This window comes from Tursiops truncatus, chromosome 17 (genome assembly GCF_011762595.2).
Source record: "Tursiops truncatus isolate mTurTru1 chromosome 17, mTurTru1.mat.Y, whole genome shotgun sequence".
Taxonomy (NCBI): Eukaryota; Metazoa; Chordata; class Mammalia; order Artiodactyla; family Delphinidae; genus Tursiops; species Tursiops truncatus.
Window position 1 is genome coordinate 39307581 of NC_047050.1, and position 13073 is coordinate 39320653.

Consider the following 13073-nt stretch of genomic DNA (forward strand, 5'->3'; position numbering starts at 1 on the left):
ACACAACCCACTGAACCAAAAACAATGGGAACTATGAACCTGCAGCCTGCGAAAAGGAGACCCCAAATACAGTAAGCTAAGCAAAATGAGAAGACAGAGAAACACACAGCAGATGAAGGAGCAAGGTAAAAACCCACCACACCAAACAAATGAAGAGGAAACAGGCAGTCTACCTGAAAAAGAATTCAGAGTAAAGATAGTAAAGATGATACAAAATCTTGGAAATAGAATGGAGAAAATACAAGAAACAATTAACAAGGACCTAGAAGAACGAAAGAGCAAACAAACAATGATGAACAACAAAATAAATGAAATTTAAAATTATCTAGAAGGAATCAATAGCACAATAACTGAAGCAGAAGAATGGATGTCACTTGGAAGATAAAATAGTGGAAATAACTACCACAGAGCAGAATAAAGAAAAAAGTATGAAAAGGATTGAGGACAGTCTCAGAGACCTCTGCGATAACATTAAATGCACCAATATTTGAATTATAGGGTTCCAGAAGAAGAAGAGAAAAAGACAGGGACTGAGAAAATATTTGAAGAGATTATAGTTGAAAATTTCCCTAATATGGGAAAGGAAATAGTCAATCAAGACCAGGAAGTGCAGAGTCCCATACAGGATAAATCCAAGGAGAAACAGGCCAAGACACACATTAATCAAACTATCAAAAATTAAATACAAGGGAAAAATATTAAAAGCAGCAAGGGAAAAACAACAAATAACATACAAGGGAATACCCATAAGGATAACAGCTGATCTTTCAGCAGAAACTTTGCAAGACAGAAGGGAGTGGCATAACATATTTGAAGTGATGAAAGACAAAAACCTACAACCAAGATTACACCACCCAACAAGGATCACATTCAGATTCAATGGAGAAATTAAAACCTTTACAGACAAACAAAAGCTAAGGGAACTCAGCACCACCAAACCAGCTTTACAAAAAATGCTAAAGGAACTTCTCTAGGCAGGAAACAGAAGAGAAGGAAAAGACCTACAATAACAAACACAAAACAATTAAGAAAATGGTAATGGGAACATACATACTGATAACTACCTTAAATGTAAATGGATTAAATGCTCCAACCAAAAGATATAGACTGGCTCAATGGGCACAAAAACAAGACCCGTATATATGTTGTCTACAAGAGACCCACTTCAGACCTAGGGACACATACAGACTGAAAGTGAGGGGATGGAAAAAGATATTCCATGCAAATGGAAATCTAAAGAAAGCTGGAGTACCAATTCTCATATAAGACAAAATGGCTTTAAAATAAAGACTATTACAAGAGACAAAGAAGGACACTACATAATGATAAAGGCATCAATCCAAGAAGAAGATATAACAATTGGAAATCTTTATGCACCCAACATAGGAGCACCTCAATACATAAGCAAATGTTAAAAGCCATAAAAGGGGAAATCAACAGTAACACAATCATAGTAAGGGATTTTACCACCCCACTTTCACCAATGGACAGATCATCCAAAATGAAAATAAATAAAGAAGCACAAGCTTTAAATGATACATTAAACAAGATGGATCTAATTGATATTTATAGGACATTCCAAACAAAAACAACAGGACACACTTTCTTCTCAAGTGCTCAAGGAATATTATGCGAGACAGATCATATCTTGGGTCACAAAACAAGCCTTGGTAAATTTAAGAAAATTAAAATCGCATCAAGTATCATTTCTTACCATAACACTATGAGACTAGATGTCAATTATAGGAAAAAAAACCTGTAAAAAATACAAATACATGGAGGCTAAACAATACACTACTAAATAACAAGGAGATCACTGAAGAAATCAAAGAGAAATCAAAAAATACTCAGAAACAAAGGACAATGAAAACACGATGACCCAAAACCTATAGGATGCAGCAAAAGCAGTTCTAAGAGGGAAGTTTATAGCAATACAATCCTACATCAAGAAGCAAGAAATGTCTCAAATAAAAAACCTAAACGTACACCTAAAGCAATTAGAGAAAGAAGACCAAAAAAACCCCAAAGTTAGCAAGAAAGAAATCATAAAGATCATATCAGAAATAAATGAAAAAGAAATGAAGGAAACAGTAGCAAAGATCAATAAAACTAAAACCTGGTTCTTTGAGAAGAAAACAAATTGATAAACCACTAGCCAGACTCACCCATAAAAAAAAGGAGAAGACTCAAATCAATAGAATTAGAAATGAAAAAGGAGAGGTAACAACTGACACTGCAGAACAACAAAGGATCATGAGAGATTAATACAAGCAACTATATGCCAATAAAATGGACAACCTGGAAGAAATGGACAAATTCTTAGAAAAGCACAACCTTCTGAGACTGAACCAGGAAGAAATAGAAAATATGAACAGACCAATCACAAGCACTGAAATTGAAACTGTGCTTAAAAATCTTCCAGGGCTTCCCTGATGGAGCAGTTGTTGAGAGTCTGCCTGCCAGTGCAGGGGACATGGGTTCGTGCCCCGGTGTGGGAAGATCCCATGTGCTGCAGAGCGGCTGGACCCGTGAGCCATGGCTGCTGAGCCTGCACGTCCGGAGCCTGTGCTCCACAACAGAAGAGGCCACAACAGTGAGAGGCCCACATACTGTAAAAAAAAAAAAAAAAAAAAAAAAAAACCTTGCAAAAAACAGAAGCCCAGGTCCAGATAGCTTCACAGGCAAATTCTATCAAACATTAAGAGAAGAGCTAACACTTAGCTTTCTCAAATTCCTCCAAAATATAGGAGAGGGAGAAATACTCCCAAACTCATTTTACAATACTACCATCACCCTGATAACAAAACCAGACAAAGATGTCACAAAGAAAGAAAACTACAGACCAATATCACTGATGAACATAGATGCAAATATCCTCAACAAAATACTAACAAACAGAATCCAAGAGCACATTAAAAGTATCATACACCATGATCAAGTCAGGTTTATCCCAGGAATGAAAGTATTCTTCAATATACGCAAATCAATCAATGTGATACACCTTATTAAAAAAACGGAAGGCTAAAAACCATATGATCATCTCAATAGATGCAGAAAAAGCTTTTGACAAAATTCAACACCCATTTACGATAAAAACCCTCCCATAAGTAGGCACAGAGGGAACTTACCTCAACATAATAAAGGCCATATATGACACACCCACAGCCAACATCATTCTCAAATATTGAAAAACTGAAAACATTTCCTCTGAGGTCAAGAACAAGACAAGGCTGCCCACTCTCACCACTATTATTCAATATAGTTATGGAAGTTTTAGCCAAAGCAGTCAGAGAAGAAAAAGAAATAAAAGGAATCCAAATAGGAAAACAAGAAGTAAAGCTGTCACTGTTTGCAGATGACATGACACTACACTTAGTGAAACCTAAAGATGCCACCAGAAAACTACTAGAGCTAATCAATGAATTTGGTAAAATAGCAGGATATAAAATTAATGCACAGAAATCTCTTGTATTCCTATACATTACTGATGTAAAGGAATCTCTCTTTCTCTGAAAGAGAAATTAAGGAAACACTCCCATTTATCACTGGAACAAAAAAAATAAAATACCTAGGAATAAACTTACCTAAGGAGACAAAAGCCCTGCATGTAGAAAACTATAAGACACTGATGAAAGAAATTAAAGATGATAGAAACAGATGGAGAGATACACCATGTTCTTTGATTGGAAGAATCAACATTGTGAAAATGACTATATTACCCAAAGCAATCTACAGATTCAGTACAATCCCTATCAAACTACCAATGGCATTTTTCACAGAACTAGAAGAAAAAATTTCACAATTTGTATGGAAACACAAAAGACCCTGAATAGCCAAAGGAATCTTGAGAAAGAAAAATGGAGCTGGAGGAATCAGGCTTCTGGATATCAGACTATACTATAAAGCTACAGTAATCAAGACAGTATGGTACTGGCACAAAAACAGAAATATAGATTAATGGAACAGGATTCAAAACCCAGAGATAAACCCATGCACATATGGTCACCTTATCTTTGATAAATGAGGCAAGAATATACAGGGGAGAAAAGACAGTCTCTTCAACAAGTGGTGCTGGGAAAACTGGATAGCTATATGTAAAAGAATGAAATTAGAACACTCCCTAACACCATAAACAAAAATAAACTCAAAATGGATTAAAGACCTAAATGTAAGGCCAGATCCTGTAAAACTCTTAGAGAAAAACATAGGCAGAACACTCTATGACATAAACCACAGCAAGATACTTTTTGACCCACCTCTTAGAGAAGTGGAAATAAAAACAAAAATTTTAAAAAAAGGACCAAATGAAACTTAAAAGCTCTGCACAGCAAAGAAAACTAAAAACAATATGAAAAGACAACGCTCAGAATGGGAGAAAATATTTCAAATGAAGCAACTGACAAAGAATTAACCTCCAAAATTTACAAGCGGCTCATGCAGTGCAATATCAAAAAAAAAAAACAAACAACCCAATCCAAAAATGGGCAGAATACTGAAATAAACATTTCTCCAAAGAAGATATACAGATTGCCAACAAACTCATGAAAGTATGCTCAACATCACTAATCATTAGAGAAATGCAAATCAAAACTACAATGAGGTATTACATCACACCAGTTAGACTGGGCATCATCAGAAAATCTACAAACAACAAATGCTGGAGAGGGTGTGGAGAAAAGGGAGCCCTCTTGCACTGTTGGTGGGAATGTAAATTGATATAGCCACTATGGAGAAGAGTATGGAGGTTCCTTAAAGAACTAAAAATAGAATAATCATATGACCCAGCCATCCCACTACTGGGCATATACCCAGAGAAAACCATAATTCAAAAAGACTTATGTACCATAATGTTCTTTGCAGCATTATATACAATCGCCAGGTCATGGAAGCAACCTAAATGCTCATCAACAGATGAATGGATAAAGAAGATGTGGTACATATATACAATGGAATATTACTCAGCCATAAAAAGGAACGAACTTGCATCATTTGTAGAGACGTGGATAGATCTAGAGACTGTCATACAGAGTGAAGTAAGTCAGAAAGACAAAAACAAATATCGTATAATAATGCATATATGTGGAACATAGAAAATGGTACAGATGAACTGGTTTGCAGAGCAGAAATTGAGACACAGAAGTAGAAAACAAACGTATGGACACCGAGAGGGGAAAGCAACAGTGGGTGGTGGTTGTGGTGGTGGGGGGAAGAATGGTAGATTCAGATTGACATGCATACACTGATGTGTATAAAATGGATGACTAATAAGAAAAATAAATGAATAAACATTAAAAAAAAGAGAGAATTCGGAGTGGGGAGGTATAGTTAGAGAATATGGGATTGACATGTACACACTGGTATATTTAAAATGGATAACCTACAAGGACCTACTGTATAGCACAGGGAACTGTGCTCAATTTTATGTAACAACTTAAATGGGAAAAGAATTTGAAAAATAATATATATATATATATATATATATATATATATATATATATTACTGAATCACTTTGCTGTACACCTAAAACTAATATAACATTGTTAATCACCCATACTCTTATATAAAATAAAAAGTTTAAAAAGGAGGGGAAGAGGAGGAGGAGGGGGGAGGGGGGAGAGGGAGAGGGAGAGGTAGAGGGAATAAAAAAAACAAAAAACACAAACCCAAAACAATTAAGAAAATGGTAATAGGAACACATATGTTGATAATTACCTAAAATGTGAATGGATTAAATGTTCCAACCAAAAGACACAGGTTCCTGGAATGGATACAAAAATGAGACCCATATATATGCTGTCTACAAGAGACCCACTTCAGACCTAGGGACACTTACAGACTGAAAGTGAGGGGATGGAAAAAGATATTCCATACAAATGGAAATCAAAGAAAGCTGGAGTACCAATACTCATACCAGATAATATAGACTTTAAAATAAAGAATGTTACAAGAGATAAGGAAGGACACTACATAATGATCAAGGGATCAATCCAAGAAGAAGATATATAAATTATAAATATATATATACCCAACATAGGAGCACCCCAATACATAAGGCAACTGCTAACAGCTATAAAAGAGGAAATTGACAATAACACAAAAATAGTGGGGGACTTTAATACCTCACTTACACCAATGGGCAGATCATCCAAACAGAAAATTAATAAGGAAACACGAGCTTTAAATGACACAATAGACCAGATAGATTTAATTGATATTTATAGGACATTCCATCCCAAAACAGCAGATTACACTTTCTTCTCAAGTGCACTCAGAACATTCTCCAGGATAGATCACATCTTGGGTCACAAATCAAGCCACAGTATATTTAAGAAAATTGAAATCATATCAAGCATCTTTTCTGACCAAAATGCTATGAGATTAGAAATCAGTTACAGGGAAAAAAACGTAAAAAACTCAAACACATGGAGGCTAAACAATACATTACTAAATAACCAAGAGATCACTGAAGAAATCAAAGAGGAAATCAAAAAATACTTAGGGACAAATGACAATGAAAACACGATGATCCAAAACCTATGGGAAGCAGCAAAAGCAGTTCTAAGAGGGAAGTTTATAGCAATACAATCCTACCTCAAGAAGCAACAAACATCTCAAATAAACAATCTAAACTTACACCTAAAAGGACAAGAGAAAGAAGAACAAACAAAACCCAAAGTTAGTAGAAGGAAAGAAATCATAAAGGTCATAGCAGAAATAAATGAAATAGAAACAAAGAAAACAATAGCAAAGATCAATAAAACTAAAAGCTGGTTCTTTGAGAAAATAAACAAAATTGATAAACCATTAGCCAGACTCATCAGGAAAATGAAGGAGAGGACTCAAATCATTAAAATTAGAAATGAAAAAGGAGAAGTTACAACAGACAATGCAGAAATACACAGCATCCTAAGAGACTACTACAAGCAACTCTGCCAATAAAATGGAAAACCTGGAAGAAATGGACAAATTCTTAGAAAGGTATAATCTTCCAAGACTGAACCAGGAAAAATAGAAAATATGAACAGACCAGTCATAAGTAATGAAATTGAAGCTGTGATTAAAAATCTTCGAACACACAAAAGCTCAGGACCAGAAGGCTTCACAGGTGAATTCTATCAGACATTTAGAGAAGAGCTAGCACCCATCCTTCTCAAACTCTTCCAAAAAATTGCAGAGGAAGAAACACTCCCAAACTCATTTTAACAGGCCACAATCACCCTGATACCAAAAACAGACAAAGATATCGCACAAAAAAAGTAAATTACAGACCAATATGACTCATGAACATAGATACAAAAATCCTTAACAAAATACTAGCAAATAGAATCCAACAGTACATTAAAAGGATCATACACCATGCTCAAATGGGATTTATCCCAGGGATGCAAGGATTCTTCAGTATACACAAATCAATCAATGTGATACACCATATTGACAAATTGAAGAAGAAAAAACATATGATCATCTCAATAGATGCAGAGACAGCTTTTGACAAAATTCAACACCCATTTCGGATAAAAACCCTGCAGAAAGTAGGCAGAGAGGAACTTTCCTCAACATAATAAAGGCCATATATGACAAATCCACAGCCAACATCATCCTCAATGGTGAAAAACTGAAAGCATTTCCTCTAAGATCAGGAACAAGACAAGGAGGTCCTCTCTCACCACTATTATTCAACATAGTTTTGGAAGCCTGAGCCACAGTAATCAGAGAAGAAAAAGAAATAAAAGGAATAAAAATTGCAAAGGAAGAAGTAAAACTGTCACTGTTTGCAGATGACATGATACTATATGTATAGAATCCTAAAGATGCCACCAGAAAACTACTAGAGCTAATCAGTGAATTAGGTAAAGTAGCAGGACACAAAATTAATGCACAGAAATCTCTTGCATTCCTATACACTAATGATGAAAAATCTGAATGAGAAATTAAGGAAATACTCCCAGTTACCATTGAAACAAAAAGAAAAAATACCTAGGAATAAACTTACCTAGGGAGACAAAAGACCTGTATGCAGAAAACTACAAGACACTGATGAAAGAAATTAAAAATGATAGAAACAGGTGGAGAGATATACCATGTTCTTGGATTGGAAGAATCAGTATTGTGAAAATGACTATACTTCCCAAAGCCATCTACAGATTCAATGCAATCCCTATCAAATTACCAATGGCATTTTTTTTACAGAACTAGAACAAAAAAAATCTTAAAATTTGTATGGAAACACAAAAGAACCTGAATAACCAAAGTGGTCTTGAGGGAAAAATTCGGAGCTGGAGGAATCAGTGAATAAGTGAGGAATCAATTGAATCCAACTTATTCCTCCAGTGAATAAGTGAGGAATAAGTGAATACAGAACCCACAGATACAGAGGGATGACTGTATAGAGGATAGAGGAATTGAGTAAAACACCACCACAAGGAAGTAACCAGCCAAATCCAGGATAGGGAGAGAGTCAACAGGACAAATGACCTAGTTTCTCCAACAAATCAACAACTTTTAAAAAAGGACAGGAAAGAATTGGCTCAAGAAAAAGAGAGGATTGTGTGTGGTGTGTGGACTTTTAATCCTGATTCAAACAAATCTTTGAGGCAATTGCATAAATTTGAATATGGGATAACATGTTATGTTGAAGAATTATTGTTAATTTTGTTATGGCATGGTAGTTAAAAAGGAAAACTATGTTTGTCCTCTGCTACTCTTATAACACTTCTGAAGATTTCATATGTGTTAGTTACTTACCTAAATATCCATCTCTCCCTTCTTTATTAATAAGCAAATCCCACTTTTGTTCACAGACGCTATGTGCCCATCTCTAGGAGTTGGATCATGATAGTCTAAGCCAGTCAATACAATCCCACATGCCCAGCTTCCTCCAGATCTGGAAATGAGTAATAATGGAAAATCTACTGGGGAAATTCCTGGGAATGTGTTTGTTTCAATAGAAGTTTATAGATGCAGCGGGCCAAACCCCTGCATTCTTCCTGCCTTGAACATGGATGTGATGAGTGTAGCCATTTTGGTATCATACAGAAATGTTCAAGAGAAAAAACATAGATGTCAATTCTAACATTGCTGGTCTGTTAAATCAAAGCTATCAGTTGCCAACCTGTGAAATAAACCTCTATTCAAGTCGCTATGATCAATTTGAGCCAAATATATTAGTAAAAATTGGTTTAGAGGAGGAGTTAAAATCAATCAATGAAGGCACTATTTAGAGGTCAACTGGGATCAAGATTATGGTGCTGGAAAGGTACAGTTGGATGTGAGAGAAAATCCAAAGGAAGTATTCAGAGAATTGGTTAAATTGTGAGACACCTAGTCAGTGCTTTCTGAGAATTAGAGAATTGCTTGGTGTGGAAAACCCCCCACATTTGGTGTCAGATCTCTGGATGATATACGCATCATCCAGAAACTGTGAGCATTGGAATGGCCTCTTGAAGAGGAAGTTAAGTCTCCTGCTTAGAGATGACCTTGCAATGATGTTGTGTCATCCTTAAGGATGTAGTATAGTTCTTAAACCAATTACCATCACAGGGTGCTGTGTCTCCAATAGGAAGAATACATAGATCTGAGAACCAAGACATGGAAGTAAGAAGTCACCCAGCTGACCACCACTCCCAGTGACCCACTTGGGGAATTTGTGATTCCCATTTCCAAAATTTCAGGTTATGGGGGTCTCAAAGTCCCAGGTCTTAGAAGAGAGACACTGCAGTCAAGGGATACAGTAAGAGTTCCACTGAACCAAAAGCTAAGACTGCCACCTGATCTCTTTGAGCTGCCTGTAGCAGTAAAGCAGCAGGTACAGAAAGAACTCACTACAAGAGCAGGAGTTGTTAATCCTGATCATCATGAGGAGGTAGGAAGAAATATGTTGGACACTCATGATCCACTGGGTCACTCAATGTTCTCACGCCAGGCTTTCACTATAAATGGTTAAGTAGAGCAACTGAGACCTGACAAATTGATGGTAGACAGAGAAGCTCAGACCCATCTCCCTTTTGAGCCATTTAGACCAGCAGAAGTTCTAGTCAAGGGGTAAGGGACATGTAGAGGGAGGGAGTTTATGAGAATCAGCTACATCCTCAGGACCAACTGCAGCAGCCACTAGCCATTAATCCTCATAAACCTTAACATAAAATATGACAACCAGAATTTAAAGGAAATTGTGCCTGGATGGAGGGAACTTATCATGAAAGGCAAGCAGCTCTGGGTAGGATCAGGGGTGGAATAAAGTGAATGCCGTTGGAGCCCCACCAGGTCGATTTAGATGTCCCCCGTCCCCAGCTGCTGCACGTGTTGGCTGCTAGATGCTCACAGCTGCCTCCTGCTCAAGAATTACCTTGGGCCAATGGGAACAGCCTCACTAGGAAGCTATGCCCACTTTCTTGACTAACTTCCAGCCCCCACCCCAATGTTCTTCCCTCTCTCGCCCTCTCCTGAGAACACTTTCTTCAAAATGCAGCTCTCACAATTCTCTGTTTCAGGTTCTGATTCTAAGAAACATCATCTAAGGTACTGTCTGTTATGGTGTGAATCACGTTCCCCCAGAAGACATGTTTAAGTCCTAAGACTCGTTATCTGTTAATATGAGCTTATTTGGAAATAAGGTCTTCGCAGATGCAGTCAAGTTAAAATGAAGCCGTACTGGATTAGGATGAGTCCTAATCCAATGACTTGTGTCCTTAAAGGAGGAGAGACACAGAAAGAGACACACACAGAGAAGTGTACCACATTTTGGTGGAAACAGAAATTGGACTTCAGCTGCCACAAGGGAATATCAAGGATTGTCAGCAACTACCAGAAGCTAGAAGAGGTAAGGAAAGATTCTCCTCCAGAGCCTTCAAAGAAAGCATGGCCCAGTTTTAAGCCACCCAGTGTATGGTATTTCATTACAGCCTCCACAGGAAACAAGCACACTGTCATTGAAGACCCAACTTCAATTTCAACTCCTCTGTGAAGCCTTCTCTAGTTGCTCCTGTCCTACTGACTCCCCTGTCTCCTCCCATCATCCACAGCACATATTTTCTCCTCCACTCACTGCCACTTGCGATGCACAGCCTAGGAGTACATTTACCCTTTTTTTTTTAACGTCTTTATTGGAGTATAATTGCTTTACAATGGTGTGTTACTTTCTGCTTTATAACAAAGTGAAACAGCTATACATATACATATATCCCCATATCCCCTCCCTCTTGCATCTCCCTCCCACCCTCCCTATCCCACCCCTCTAGGTGGACACAAAGCACTGAACTGATCTCCCTGTGCTATGCCGTTGCTTCCCACTAGCTATGGACATATAAACACTACCAAACATTTCCACTTTTGATGGGTGCTAGACTATAAGCTTCTGGCGAGCAGATACCAAAGATGATACCCTGATTCCCAGTTTAAGGAATCTCTTTGGTTAGTATTAGCTTTTTAATAGAAAACTCAGAAATCTATTTTATTGTGGACTCTTACTGTAGAAAATACTACCTACCTGTGCATAAAAGATAAGAAGAAAGTAAACAGTGTTTCTGTATTACTTAAGGTTTTATTTTCTTTATAAGTTGGACCACCGTGGCTCAGGGAGAAGAAAACTTAGAGCAGTGACATAGCTAGGGGGATAGACTGGGAAAAATATGTGAACTGGTAAAAATATTTATATACGCATTAGAATATTTGAAAAAGTTGGCATTTGTCAACTTCCTTGCTTAAAAAGACCCTAAGACTATTTGATCCTCTAAGTTCATCTCATTTTTAAGACTCATGCTCTTAAATTCCTCTGGAAGCTGAAGCACATCTAAAACAAATACAGGTGAATGGAAAATGTTATTTATGAATTTAATGGAAAAACAGAAACATGCTGGTCTCAATTTCAAACTCTTTGATTCCGGCATCCAAGAACACTTATTAAGGAGACATTCACGTTCTGACCTGCCTATTGCTTGTTAGTATTCTTTCAATTCACATCTGGAAGGTTTCCTTTGAGAACAAGTGTCCTACAGAGGGACAGCAATCTATCAAGACTATAGTTCTGGGGCTATTCTCTTCTGATTAGACTGTTCTGGGGGCTAGAGGAAGGGAGGTCAGAAGGAGAGTACTGCTAGCCTATAGAGGGAGAGATTAATAATATCAATAAAAGGATCTCATTCTCTGGAGCTGTGTTGGAAGTTGTTGCCTTAGCATATGTTCTTCAAAAACAATTTGTAGTGTTGAACTTCAGGGTGGGATTCACCAGTCAATGTGGATAACTACAAATCTTTTAAATTTAACATTTTAACCTAGTCAACTAGAAAAAATTCCTAAAAAATCAAATGTAATATTTGTTTTCTTCTAGGTCCCCAAAGAAAAGGTAGAAATGATTCGACTGTAAACCATTTGGATAACTTTAAATAGAGTATGGCGAATCATTGTCAGAGTTAGCCATTGATCTGAAATAATACAGGTGATGAACAGGATAAAAGCAAGATCACTTACTGACAGATCCAATTTTGCATACATAAAAGAATTAAAAATAATAAATCCCTACTGATTATTCTGAAAGATTTCTTTTTTCCCTTAAGGCTTTCTTGTTTCCCTTCTTTTTCCTAAAATACGTCATAATGTTAACAGAATAAGGACACTGTTCTTCTGCCCTAAATGTCTTATATTCAAAATATTCAAATGTAAAATCTGATCAAAAAGGAGCTCCAATTTTGGAAGGCAAAGAACACGAGACTGTTTAGAGTATCCAGTGTCATTCTACAAAAACCTTTTCTTTCCTCATGAAGGCCTTTGATACTCTGCCCTGGAAAACCAATACACAGTATTGTACAATTTGATAATGTGTGCACACTGCTCTGTGAGAAGTTGGCAGGAAAAGTAAAGGGAAGAAATAATCCTCGTAGTTTTAAAGAAAAATAATAAGATCACAGCAAGTAGAATTTTTCCCTTTGTCAAGTCTCAGTACCCATCATTTTTCTAAGATTGAATTTCATTTACATTTCCGTACTGGATGAGAAAACTTCACGTTAGTTCTATCAGCTCACCTGCCTGTGACAATCTCAAGATCTTAATAGCCAGACCACCAAACAGGAAACAGTCT

General features: G+C 36.9%; 1 long non-coding RNA gene across 1 annotated transcript in view; it reads left to right on the plus strand.

The window, feature by feature from the left end:
• Nucleotides 1-12408, plus strand: part of LOC141276853 (uncharacterized) — a 33788-nt gene extending 21380 nt beyond the window's left edge. The window contains exons 5-6 of the long non-coding RNA XR_012327104.1: nt 10696-10820; nt 12327-12408. This is a non-coding gene — a long non-coding RNA (uncharacterized lncRNA). The remainder of the gene's footprint in view (nt 1-10695; nt 10821-12326) is intronic.
• The last annotated feature ends 665 nt before the right edge of the window (nt 12409-13073 follow it).